The sequence below is a fragment of the Lactuca sativa genome, chromosome 2 (genome assembly GCF_002870075.4).
Source record: "Lactuca sativa cultivar Salinas chromosome 2, Lsat_Salinas_v11, whole genome shotgun sequence".
Lineage (NCBI taxonomy): Eukaryota > Viridiplantae > Streptophyta > Magnoliopsida > Asterales > Asteraceae > Lactuca > Lactuca sativa.
Genome location: NC_056624.2, coordinates 189,998,758 through 190,013,795, shown reverse-complemented (window position 1 = coordinate 190,013,795; position 15,038 = coordinate 189,998,758).

Below are 15,038 nucleotides of genomic sequence, written 5' to 3'. Positions count from 1 at the left end.
AACTGACACGTGGAATGGAAAACTATTCTTTTATTAAGAAGGTATATATATATATATATATATATATATATATATATATATATATATATATATATATATATATATATATATATATATAAGGTTAATAACCTAGGAGGCTAATAAGGTTTTAACTTTGTCCATATAAGGTCCTTAAGGTTTTTTTTTGTACACATTACACCAATATGGTTGTTATAAACCGTTTAAAAGGGGTAATAAGGTTTTAATTTTGTCCATATTAGGTTCCTAAGGTCTTTTTTGTACATATTACACCAACATGGTTGTTATAACCGTTTAAAAAAAGGTAATAAGGTTTAACTGTATCCACATTAGGTCCCTATTTTTAATATTTTTATCATTTCATCTAACTCTTTTACGATTTATATTAGTATCTAGTTAGATGATTTCATCATTTCATTTTTTCATTTTAGTCGCTCATTCACCACAATCACGATTTCAATCGAAAGGTTACATAACATTTTTTTTTCATTTTTCTGAAAAAATACCTAATAATAATGAAAGTCTTAATGATTAAGACTATGTTTGGCACCACAGCTAGCTGATAAGCTAGTTTATTGTTCGATTTTTTTTAAGTCGTCATTTTTGGCAAGCCAAAAAGTAGTTTATAAACTAGCATTTTAAAAAGCTACTTAGACTTGTTTTTTTTAATTTCCAAATATACCTCTTAATTAATTAAGAAAACATATTTTTTAAATGTCATTTTATGTCATTATATAAATTTTGGATAACTTATAAGCCAGTGGCAGAGCTAGAGTCAAAGTAAAAGAGTATCCCCGACAAGTAATGAGGTATCACCGATAAGTAATTGCCTATCGGGGATACCCAATTGGCGGAGCCATTACTTATCGGGGATATCCCATTACTTTTCAGGGATACTCTTTTACTTTGATTTGGCTCCGCCACTGTCTTACGTAACCTTTTGATTGAAACTGTGGTTGTGGTGAATGGACGACTAAAATGAGAAGATGAATTGACGAAACCATCTAACTATATACTAATATAAATTGTAAAAGATAGATGAAATGATAAACATATTAAAAATAGGGACCTAATGTAGACACAGTTAAACCTTATTACCCTTCTTTAAACGGTTATAACAACCATATCGGTGTAATATGTACAAAAAAGATGTTAGGGACCTATTATGGACAAAATTAAAACCTTATTACCTTTTTTAACGGTTATAACAACCATGTTGGTGTAACATGTACAAAAAAAACCTTAAGGACCTAATGTGAACAAAGTTAAAACCTTATTACCCTCCTAAGTCATTAACCCGTATATATATATATATATATATATATATATATATATATATATATATATATTGTTAGGGGCAGGATCCTTAATATTGATACAGGCTCAGGATCCTTAAACACATTTAATGATCCTGATTATTATCGTTAATATTTACTAACACCTTTAACGGTTATAATCTCATTTCTTATTGACACATGTGTGGAATTAGTCAATGAAAGATGTATTCTCAACAGAGAATCGTCTCAACCATGCAAAAGAACCGGAATACCAAGTCAAACAACGTTTATATGCTGATTCTCGGAGGATCCCAGAATTATCAAACTTCTTGTTATTAGCATTAGACTATAAATAACACTTGTATTATGCACACTGGACACACACTTAGCTCATTTACGATACTTATACTTACATTTACACATTCATCTATGTAATCAACATTTTTAATCAATAAAATCATCAGGGCATGTGATCATTATGACCTCCCAAGGTTTTATACCGGAGATCCTATCAAGGATCAAGGGCTTTCCTTGTAAACCACTTATGTCACTTTGATCCAAAAACCTTCCACCGCCTCCAGCTGGAGGTCCCAAAAAGACTCTTGATGTGCCGAAGAAAAACACTCCTTCAGTCACTACTCAAGGATTCTAGGAAACTCCAGTACTAGTCTCAAACAACGAGCTTTTTTCCATGATGATGAGGTTGGAAAAATAGGCGAATCAATAACAAGAAGATAACAGGACGATGCTTAAGGAAGTGGAAAGAATAAGGGCAAAGATCCACAAACCTCAGGAAGTTGCACCCTCGATCATGCAACCCATGATCCTAAACTTCGACAGTGTGGGATCCTACAGAAATCATCGGGAGATAGGATCCTTAGTACTAACATTTGCTCATGTTTGGGATGCAACTCCTAATGAGTGAGCTCATGTGACCCAATATCCCAATTAAACCTTCCTTACGCCTAATTCTAAGGATCCTGGTAACTTTGTAAATAATAATGCTTTTAACACTGGCTCTATGAACCTTGATACGGGTTTAAGCCTGATCATGGCTAAGGAACTTCAACAATTAAGGCGAATGGTCTCGAGCGTGCCCGGAGTGGTCCAATCTTTACCGGAAGTATCCCCCACAAGCCACAGGTTCTCAAGATTTGTTCCGCCAATAGCTGATATCGATGTCCCAAAGTGCTTCCAAACCCCCAACATGAAGCCTTATGATGGGACTATAAATCCTGAGGAGCACGTGGCACAATACAGGGAAAGAATAGAGATCATCCCTATTCCCGTATACTTAAAGGAAGCATGCATGTGCAAGGGTTTTGGTTCAACCCTCACAGGATCAGCTTTAAAATGGCTTCTTAACGTTCCTCCTTACTTAATTACTTTGTTTTCTCACTTAGAAACTAACTTATTTAACAATCAATTTTCTTGTAGCGGAACATTCAAAAAGATCACTAGTGATCTTTATCGAGTGGTTCAGGAACCTAAGGAATCCCTTAGGACTTTTGTGAATAGATTTGGCAAGGAAGCTCAGAGTATCCCCAAAATTGACATGACAACTGCAGTTGAAGCCTTTAAAATGGGCTTAAAGAAGGACTCTCCTTTCTACGAAGACCTCTTAATGACTCCATGAAAAAAGATGGAAGAAGTTAGGAGCAGAGCACTAAGGTTCATAAGGCTCGAAGAAGACAAGGAGATCCAAAAGAGGAGCAACTCACCAAGCTCATATGATTACCCCAACAAGAAGGCCCACTCCTCGACCCAAAGATCCTATAAGTCGAACCCATATTCCAAACCTAATCATCATAGGGTTAATACGCTTGAAGATGAAGGAAAGGAAAAAGATTTTCCAAATATTACTGACTATTGCTTTTCTATGGATATTTCAGGTATAATATTTTCTATGTGGGATCTTGGAGACAAACCAAGAAAGGGAGAAAAATCCAACACTTTGAAAGACAAATCCAAATGGTGTGCGTACCATGAAGACTTTGGTCATATCACATAGGATTGCATAGCTCTTAGGAAGGAGATCAGCTACCTCTTAGGCAAAGGATATCTCAAAGAAATCCTTGGAAGAAGAAAGGAGAGATCTTGTCACACCCCCAAACCAAGGATGGCGGAAACGTCCAGGGGCGGATGACTTCATGTATAGTATCACAACAACGAGTATAATAGTGCTCAAAGTAAATACAACCATCATAAATATAATTGAGAAAGTTACATCATAGCAAGTTTACATGTTTCAAAATCAATTACATTATGATGACAAAATGAAATGTTTGACGATTTAACGTCCCATCCTCAAAATGCGGTTGGTTTTCCTGTTTCACTGATTTCCTGATAATACAAGTAGTTTTGAAAAAGTGTCAACAATTAAGTTGGTGAGTTCATAAGAGTTTTGTTTTAGAATGAAACCATTTTCCATGTAAAAGTAACAAGGTATGTTTCCAGAAAATCCAATATTTTCCTTATTATGTATGAAATGAATGCTTCTATGTTATGCGATAATGAATCCTAGAAAGACCCGTAGATTCCTTCTATAATGACTAAGTGTATATAAACTATATAAAAATTAGGTTAAATAAACCGCTGAATGTAATGGGTCTGCCCCAGGTCCACAACCAAACGAGGAATAGGAGATAAGGCGGGCCCACCAATTCTAAGTCGATTGTGACTAGATTCTTATATAACTCTACCATATACACTTAGCAATTATAGCTGAAGTCTAACAATTCTAGATGAAATATAGTTTTAATATCATGAATACTATTTCATGTGAACCTGGTACTTTGTATTTGTACCCCTTTTTGTATGAAAACCTGTTACTTTGTATTTGTACCCCTTTCTGTATAAAACCGGTACTTTGTATTTGTACCCCTTTTCGTATAAAACCAGTACTTTGTATTTGTACCCCTTTTCATATAAAAACCTGGTACTTTGTATTTGTACCCCTTTTGTATACAACCAATACTTTGTATTTATACCCCTTTTCGTATAAAACCGGTACTTTGTATTTGTACCCCTTTTCGTATGAAAACCTTTTGTAATGTAAATGAACATAAACTATACCTATTATAGTTTATTAAGATGTTTGAAATGTATAAGAGACCTAACTATACCTATCATAGTTTAGTATGTTTGTTTGTGGTGTATAAGAACCCTTTTCTATGCAAGTCGAATGTATAGCAAAATATAACTATGTTTATCTTGCTTCGTTTTGTACTAATGGTAATGATGGAGGATTCTTACAATTCAGTGAGTATTTTCTGTTATATAATTATACCACAACAAGAACACATGTAAAATATGAAGTCATCAAAGATTTGACACTTTGCTCAACATGTTACAAAGTGTGTTGAAAGTTATAAGCTGTTAACTAGTTTTTAACTTTTCTACACTGTTTTAGAAAGATCATAGAAAAATCATACAAAGTCGAAAACTGAATCTGTAAATTCTGAGAGTTCCTAAAATGTGTCTAGTTTATTCATAATTTTTATCATGATTTTTGGAAGCCTTTAACTTGTGTTAAAATGTTCATATTCACATACTAGTCCAGATTTGTTCTTGAAATGATAGGCTGTTTTGAAAAAATCACCATCAATTGTAGAAAAATTGTATGGAGATGTGCAAGTAGTCATTTTAAAGCTAAGAACCGGAACTACTTGCACCTAAAACAGTTTTGAAAACTAAAATGTTTAAGCTGTCCAAAACAGTCTGTGAATGGAGTCCAACTTTTCTGATGAACGCTGTTAGAAAAGTTTAGTTATGTTCTTGGTGTTTTAACTTGTATTCCCCCCTCCCTTAAAACTTAAGAAAACATGAAAATGTAGGGGTATGAACTCACCTTGAGTGGTTTCAGTAGATGAGTGTTGAGGAAGAGAAGTGTTCAACTCAAGAACACTTGAAGGATCACTTGAAGATTCGAAGATCTAACAAGAATATGTGATGATGTTTGTGTAAGGAATCAATGATTTTGAGTAAAATGGAAGTGTGATAATTATAAGGAGGGTGATGATACTTACCAAAATGAAGATGGAAAGCTTGAAAAACGACTTTGAAATCTCGAAATTGTATGAGAGAATTTGAGAGAAAAGATGTGTTTGATCTTTGGTGGAAATGAAAGGAATGAGTGAGAATGAGGAGAGAGGGTGGGTTTTCAGCCTTTGCCTAAGAGTATGGATGGTCAAATGGTGGGGAAACTACCCTTGAATGACCAGGTATGGTGGGGAGGACAATGGTTGGTCATGGGAATGGGTATGGGGTGGTTGTTTGTGTCAAATATTATGGTAAGATTCACACTCCACCTCATTATCTCACTTAATAGATTTTATCCCTAAATAAATATTTCCGTAAAAATATGTTTATATTATGAATATTTAGGGTCTTATATGTTAAAATATGATTAATTGGAGAAAATCCCACGTTAAAATAGTTAAAAACGGGCTTAAAATGTTAAAAATATTGAAAACCGGGAAGGGAGAGCTGAAATCCGAAGTTCAGGACAAGGCTGTTGAAGGGTTTCGCTGCTGATGCGGAAGGCTCGCTGCGGTCCGAAGTGAAGCTCGCTGCGGGGCTTGGTTCCGGGTTCGGTGGCTCCGGCTTCGTGGCTGCGGTCTTGACGGCTGCGGCTCTGGGCTTCGGCTCGGTGGCTGCGGCTGGATGGCTGCGGCTACTCAGGGACCTCGGACTCGGTTTAAGTGGCCTCGGATGCAAGAGGACTTGGCCCCTATAGAGAGGCTTCAGCCCTAAGGGGCTATTTTCCAAACTATCTCCCCTCTTTGAGTGGTTTCTGTGACATCTCCATTTTTCACGGCCAGAAAAGACCGATTTTGTTTATGCTTTGGTTTATAAAATCAGAGTAATCTTCTAAAGATAACGGTTGCGAAATTTGTTCCCAAAACAAGACATGATAATAACTTATCAAAACATTTCTCAAAGGGAATGTATTTTTCATTTAATAATAAAACCTCGGGATGTCATGTTCCGATACAGACATATAAGCATAAACAGAACATACATTTAATTACACAATTGATTTATATCTCCTTTAAATCTCTCTGTGAATTATGTCTTCGTATTAATACCTGTGATACAAAGAAAACTGAGTGGGTCAGGCTTGGGAGCCTGGTGAGCATATAGGGTTTTCATCCCACAATGTTATATCATATATTTATAAATATAGAACATTCAAACTTGCACAATTTCACCATATAAAGGCAACTCTTATCCCACCCCATCGATCCTCACAATGACACGATCTAAACTCTCGTATCTAATATTTTCCTCTTTACCTGATCCCTACTCATGGATCTAAAACTATCCTCTTCACCCGATCCATACTCACGGATCGACAACTACCTGATCCATACTCACGGATCTAAAACTGACCTCCTGATCTGATCCATACTCCCGGATCAATAATTGTACCCAATCCATACTCCCGGAATAAGGACAATTATCTATATCCTAATCCTGATCTGATCCATACTCCCGGATCAATAATTGTGCCCAATCCATACTCCCAGACTAAGGACAATTAACTTAGTCTTAATCCATACTCCCGGACTAATAACAAGTTTTTATCTCTTTACCTGATCCATACTCCCGGATCTAAAATTAACCTCTTGGTCGAATCCATACTCGCTGAATAACTAGATCAACAACAACAACATCGGGGCCTCTCATATGTTTATCACACATCAACTATCTACCCATGTTCTACCCAACAAATTAGTAGATAAAAATATATATTTTTATACATAGTCTAAAACATGTATAACATTCTCATTCAATACCTATTCCACATAACAGATGAGGCACACCCACATAACATGTATTTCATAGAGAATAAATCCGATCTATGATATAGAAGAAAGTGAATATACATTCACACACATAACAACAAAATTATACACATAACACGTATTTTGTATAAAATACTTCATAATTATGCATTAGAAGAAAGTAACCACACACTCACACCTATAAACAACAATATACTTAATACACTCAAACCAAACTTGTATTATTATCGTGTTTATGAAAGGTAGTATACACTCACTTGATCAGAAGATGATCGGACAGCACTACGACTTGCAGAAGTAGTATTCTTCGGTAGATCTGGAAGATCTCCACAAAAATTGAACTTCTCGCGGGCTGAGCTTCGGCTCGGGAATCGCACTTCACGGGATCTCAGGAGCGTAAAACTTCCTTCTTAACTTGGATATGAGATCCGGGGTGTTAGGATGGCTTCGGGGGTTTACACGCAGAGCTTCGGCACAAAAACGAGGAGAAATGAGCAAATAAGCTCGGAACCCTCGCATCCTATTTATAGGAGGCTGGAGCCTCAGAGTACGCGGGGCGTACTCGTCCAAAATCGTCATGGCGTTCGTCATCCGAAGAACTCGAGTGCGAAGGTCGTCATGCTTCGTTGTACGCGGGGCGTACAGCAGTACGCTGGGCGTACTTCGGATATGCCCAGTGACTCCCCTTCGGATAATGCCGGGATTTAATAATTAAATTTAATTATTAATTCTTTAATAAACTTCGAAAATTCATATCTTCTCCATACGAACTCCGTTTTCGACGTTCTTTATATCCACGTGAAGGTGAGGCTATGCTCTACAACTTTCGTTTAGACTTCGTTGGCAAATTTTGATTTTATTTTTATTATTTATTTTTAATAGGCCGAGACAGAAAATTTCGTTATAAATTCATAACTTCTTCGTTTAACGTCCGTTCTCGCCTAACTTTTTATTGCTTCGATACCATCAACGAGATCTTCGATTCTCGTTTAGATTGCTTCGGATAAAAATCGCTCGATCTCAAATCGAGTATTTCGGGCTGCATGCCGCTAAGTTGAAACTTAGAAAAACCATAACTTCCTCATACGAAGTCAGATTTGGACGTTCTTTATATGTACGGAATCCTTGTAACATATACTACAACCTAGTTAAGATTATTCTTTCAAAATAATCTTCCATCAAAAAGTCATTTTTGACGCTTAACGTCTCTAAATTGACTAGCTCTGATCTACGGGCGTTACAATTTCTCATCAAACCAAGTACTGGGATGCCCTCAAATGATCAAAATAAATCGAAAGGGGGGTTTTGAGAGAGATTTTGGGAGAGATTTTACAATCTTGGAGAGATTTCTCATATGGAGAGCGATTTTGGAGAGATTTCGCATACTTGGAGAGATTTCTCATACAAAGAAAGATTTAGGATAGCGGAAGATAGAGCGAAAGAGATTGGGAGAGGCTTCTTTTATGACCTTTTTGAGTGCTTGGCTCCGCAACGCAAGGTCCGTAAGCTCCGTTAAGCCATGTTTAAGGATCTCACACACTCCCAGTGAGTATGCAACATCGTTTTATCGGTTTGGTTCGTTACTTACCATAGTTTTAGGTTAAGGAAATCTAGATGTACGAACTTTTCAATTTATGATTTCCCATTAGAATAGCGAGTTGTATAGTAATTACCTAATGTAAGCCCTAGTACACAAGGGTTAGTTGGGTTGACCGGTTTGACTTGTTGACTTTATTTGATTTTGACTTGACCAGAATTTGACGGTTGTCACATCATCCCCCCGTTAGAGGGAATTTCGTCCCGAAATTAGCACTTTGACCGGGACTTAATGAATTTGGAGAAAAGATGGGGAAAACTTTTTGTAGTACAAGAAATTGATTAGGGTGAGGAACAACCCGCCTGATGTCACATGACGACCTTGGAATTTCTTATTGTTTATGCTCCTTGTTTAATCCTTGGCATTACCACTATGAATACTTTATAACGTAGTTAGCGATTTCCGTCATTACGAATGTTTCACAAATTGTGACGAAATTTGTATTATAAATCCTACCAATTCCTTTATAACCGCTTGGTGTAAACTAGTCACATATCATTAAGATTGCAAGGGCATTCGGATGGGTGACCCCACCTTAAGCCCACAACCAAACAAGGAACAGGGAATGAGGCAGAATCACGCATTCTAAGTCCATAGAATCTTAATGATATATGACCATAATGTTTACACTAGCCATCATAGACTCACTAGTAAAAACCCTATGTTTTTATATATGTGATAAGACTTATTTGGGTTTTGCCGTGTTCTTGAGATTCATGGCCGATATACTTTGATCGATGCTAGATTTAGCATATAAAGAAATTTAGAATTTAAACGTCGATGTTAGAAACACGTACTGATATTTACGGGCAGTTCAGGGGTGGTCTCTCCTTCGGTGACCGCAAGCACCCTTCCACCATCACCATCATATCTTGCTCTTGGGCAGTCCCTTTTAAAGTGTCCCATTTCGCCGCACTTGTAACAGGCTGGGCTTACTCCAAAGCCAGAGACCTGGTTGATGGGTCGTGCTGGCGCCTTACAGAAATGGATAGTGTGCCCCTCTCTGTCGCAATTTTTGCAATGCATCTTCCGGCAAGCCCCAGTGTGATGGAAGTTACACTTGTTGCATTTCGGAAGGGTTCCAGCGTATTGTTTTATGGGAGTTGGCGCGGTGAGGGTTGTGGCAGCATGAACAGTAACAATCTGTTGCTTCTTAGCGAAGTCCTGGGCTGGTTGGTCCTTCTTGTTGTCCTAAAACTTTCATTTGTTGTTCCCTCCTCTTGCTTGGTTAAGGGTGGTTGTCGTAGTGTCATGGCTGGCATGATGGTCGATGAGTTGTTGTGCCAACTCCTTGGCGCTGTCGAAGGTAGTCGGTCTTGAGGCGAACACGCTATCTTGAATTTCGGGGGACAATCCCCAGAGGTATCGCTCCAACTTTATGTCTTCCGGGGTGACCATTGCGGGACAAAGGAGTGCTAGATCACAGAATCGGGTGGTGTAAGTTGTAAGGTCGGAGCCTGTCATTTTAAGATTCCACAGTTCTTGCTCCAGCTTTTGCACTTCGCCTCTTGAGCAATATTCTTTCAGCATCATCTTCTTTAAGTCCTCCCAACTTAACGAGTTAGCCACTGCAAGCGTTAGTGAGTTAACGTGACTTTTCCACCAAGTGAGGGCCCGGCCAGAGAAAGTGTATGCTGCAAATTTGACCTTGCTTGCTTCGGGGCATGCACAAATTTCAAAGACCGTTTCCGTCTTTTCAAACCATTGCATCTAGGTGATGACGCTCTCGCTTCCATTGAAAGAATCGGGTTTGACACTAGTAAAGTCCTTGTACGAACATTCCCTCGTACGTCTTGTACTGTCCCCGTGGTTAGAGTTTGTGGCTCCGGATCCAGCACCACCGGTACCATTTGTACCAATTTGTGACATTGCAGCTGCCACGACTGCTGTTACTGCAGCTTGGAACATTGCAGGATCAAACTGTGGAGGTGGCGTTGCTGTGCTGCCGGAAGGTCTGGGTCTTTTCCTTGGTGGCATAGTTCTGTCATAATATTGTAAAAATGATCAGATGGTAAGTTCCCAATAGTAAAGACAAGTCGGTTTTTATTGAACTAGATTTTCTGTATTATGCTCCGACTTAAGAATGTCTTGCATGTAATTCATAAGGGAAGTCCATATGAATGAATTTCATGAGTTTAGTAGGTTTTGTATGGGCGTTAAGATTTACTCAACTTAGGATCATGTTTGTCCAAACACACTTAGCTGAGGTGTTTTGATGGGATCTGGTGCATTAGTGCTGGTATGATCGCACCCTATAGGTCTACAAAGAAGGCACCCTTTCACCAAAATATTTAAAAGTGAGATGAAAATGAGTCGTTAGTAAGGGCTATGTGTCGCGAGTTTTCTAACTAAGTTTATCTTAGTTCATTTTGTAACGTATTTCGGTTGCTTTATGGTGTTCTGAAAACATCTCATAACGAGAGCCTATATATGATAAACTCATGTATTTTAGTAGTTCTGTGTCCAAGTGAAACCTTGTAATTTGACCCAAGCTAGGTCCTTATAGTGACCAATTGATGTATGCGTAGTTATATAATAAAGACTAAATAGACGTTCGAGTCTGTTAGGTATGTCCTAAGACCATCTTGTTAATACGATTCTAGTAATTATGGTTTCGGCGAAAATTTTTGACTTCGATGCAGGTCTACCTCACATCTATGCAAGGAAAAGTTCTGAGGCAAAGTCGATGCACCTTGCAGCTCTGCCAATCGATGCTTGGCTGCAATCCTCCTCTCTTTGGATGCTGTGTGTCTATCCTGTTACTATCTTGCCTCTGCCCGAGCTGTGATAAGGTTCTAAAAAGAATGTTGGCCTCCGAAATAGTAGTCTATCTCCGAGTCTCGGGTACGTGAGACAGTAGGGTCTGTAGTAGCGCGCAGTTTCCGAACTCGGGTTGTGGTCTACCTGTTTTAATCCCCGATGTTTGCGATCTGACGGGTCTTCGCTGGGAGGGCTTTGTCAGTCGGTCCCCATGGTTGAGGTCATAGCACCCTCATTGGTCTCTACATGGTAGTTGTTGTCATTGCTGTCGACATTCAACCCTCGATCGATTACGGTTGCCCAACGGTGTAACATCCGGGATTTCAGGTATATTAACAAATCTTTTTATTTTGAGTTTTGAGAAGGGACTCGGCGAGTTGGTGCGTAGACTCGTCGAGTTAAGACGCGGGTTCTCATCCGGATTGATGCTTGGACTCGGCGAGTCGCCTTAGTGGACTCGGCGAGTCTGCGGCGTTTAATGAAACCCTAATTTCTCGAGTTTGCGGCCTATTTAAAGGGCCTTATGGCCGTCATTTGCGCTCATTAGTCCCCAGAGTGAAACCCTAGATCATTTGAGTGATTCAAGTGAGGGAAGAAGCCATTGTTGATTCTTGGAGTTATTGTCTAGCAAAGGAAGAGAAGATCTAGCCAAGAGGAAGCAAGAGAGGGGTGGATTCTTGAAGAGCTAAGGTCTAGGACATCACATCTGAGGTACCATTCGAATCCTTCTTTGTTATTGTGGTGTTCATATAGATTTAGGGTTTTTGAACCCATTTGTGGCTAGATCTAGCATCATTATGGTCCCTTGGCGAGTTTTAGCTCTGAATCTAGACCCATAGAGGTCCATAGCACCTCCTTGCCCAAGATTTATGTGCATCCATGGAGGTTTTAGATTGGGATCTATGTATTTGAGGCTAAACCTCCATTAATGAGATATATGATGCTTATTGAGCACCAAGACTCGGACTTTACGTGGTTAATAAGCTTAAGGGGACTGGATCTATGAGTTACTAGAGTGGATCTGACCTTAGAAGGTCGTTTGAGGTTGTGCATGGAGTGCACTCGCCGAGTCCAATCCCAGACTCGACGAGTTGGTGCGGGTTGTTCAGAGACTTCGGACCAGGGACTGTGTAACCGAGTTGGGTGAGTGACTCGGTGAGTTGGAAGAGATCCAGAGGAAATCGGGTTCCTGTAGGGACTCGGCGAGTCCACGCTAGACTCGGCGAGTCGGGTTGACCGTTGACCAGTGTTGACTGGTTTGACTTTGTAGTATTAGTCCGTCAGAGTCAATTAGTATTAAGTAAAGATACACCTGTGTTGTAGGAGGACGATAGCTCGGGAGATCGAGCACTAGTGGTTGAGAGCTTTACGAGTTACCGAGACACACGAGGTGAGTCTCCTCACCATACGTTACCTTGAGTGGTATTATGAGTTAACCAGAGGGTCTTATGTGTTATGTATGAGGTTATGTGCTATTTATGAGATTGTATGCTATGTGTTATTGTATACTGTATGACTATATAGACCGGACCGGAGGGTCCAACGATTCAGATCGGGCCAGAGGGCCCAATGAGCTATGACTGGACCAGAGGGTCCGACGAGCTGCGGGACTGGAAGGTCCCGCTGAGACATCTTGACCGGAGGGTCGGGTTAGCCTCGAGTGGCATATTTGTAGTATGTGGTATTTTGGGGGAACTCACTAAGCATTTATGCTTACAGTTGTTATGTTTGATGTCTCAGGTACCAGCGAGGACCGTGGGAAAGCGACGGCTTGACACGTACACACACACTGATGGAGATTTTCATATGTAGAGATCTTGGGATTTGTTTTTGAAAACAGAATTGATTATGGATTTTGATTGTGACGTGATACATTATGTGATTTTGGAAATGAAAAATTATTTTGAAAATTTACGGTGTTACAAACGGGGCACAGGTTCGATGTAGTCGAAACGGTTCGCGGAAACCCTTGCTATGCATGGAGGATTGATTACCTTCGATTCTGCTTCTGATTCTTTTCATAACCATTCACCATTTCTCCGGTTCGGATTGGGAATGTAAGGGTCGCCCGGTAAGTAGGATCTTGCTATGTTGAACGTGCGAGAATAGGAGTAAGAAGATAATTATTGGACGAACTATCTAGATAATTATTAGATGATCCGAATCAGTTTATATCAATACTTATGTAGTGTGTACCAGTTATATGAAACCAAGGCAGGATAGTTGTAACGCCTGTGTTTCTGGGCTTGCCATTTTTAGCAATGTAATAGTCTAGGTTAACCTTTGTAACCCAATTTGAAATAATAAGAATGTATTATTTGTGAATTATAAGCTTATTTTCTTAATTATTATAATTTAATGAATTAAGAATAAAATGAGCGTCAAAATTTAAATATTAGATAAAGTCGATATCTATGGATAAAGTTGTAGTGGCCGAAACGAGGTTTCCGAATATATATAGAACGCCCAAATTTGACTTCGTATGAGGAAGTTATGATTTTCTGAAGTTTCGACTTGGCCGTATGCAACCCGAATACTCAATTTGAGATCGAGCGGTTTTTAGCCAAAACAATCTAAACGAAAATCGAAGATCTCGTTGTTAGTAGCGAAATGATGAAAAGTTAGGCAAGAACGGACGTTGGACGAAGAAGTTATGAATTTATAACGAAATTTTCCTGTCCCGGCCTGCTAAAAATAAATAATAAAAATAAAGTCAAAATTAGCCGACGGAGTCTAAACCAAAGTTGTAGAGCGTAGTCTCACCTACGTGTGGATATAAAGAACGTCGAAAACGGAGTTAGTATGAGGGAGATATGAATTTTTGAAGTTTATTAAATAATTAAAATATAAATTTAAATTTAAACTTCCGATATTATCCGAAGGGGAGTCACCGGACTTATCCGGGTTACGCCCAGCGTAATGCTGTACGCCTAGCGTACAACGAAGCGTGACGACCCTCGCACTCGAGTACTCCGATGACGTAAGCGCTGACGACTTCCGAGGCGTACGCCCCGCGTACTCCGAAGTTACGCCCAGCGTAACCCCGAAGCTCAGCACCTATAAAAGGGCATGCCAGGGCAACCAATTTCCTTTACAAACTTCTTCCTTTTCTCTCTAGTTTTTGCCTCGATCTGCGTTCCGTTTATACCCCGAAGCCTCGGTATTATTCCCGAGCCCCAAAGCAAGATCCGAAGTCCCGAGGATCCCGAGAAGTGAGATTTCCAAGCCGAAGCCCTGCCCGCGAGGAGCCTGGTTTTTGTGAAGATCTTCCAGATCTACAGAGAAACGCTACTTCTGCAAGCCGTAGTGCTGCCAGATCATCTTCTGATCTGGTGAGTGTGTAGTCATTTTCTTCTAACACATTATTATGAAGTATTATATACGAAATACGTGTTACGTGTATACTTTGTTGATTATATGTGTGAATGTATATTCACTTTCTTCTATCTCATAGATATGGTTTATTCTCTATGAAATACGTGTTATGTGTGTATGCCTCATCTGTTATGTGGAAAAATGTATTGACCGAGCATGCTATACAGGTTTTAAACTTTTTATAAAAATGTATATTTTTAT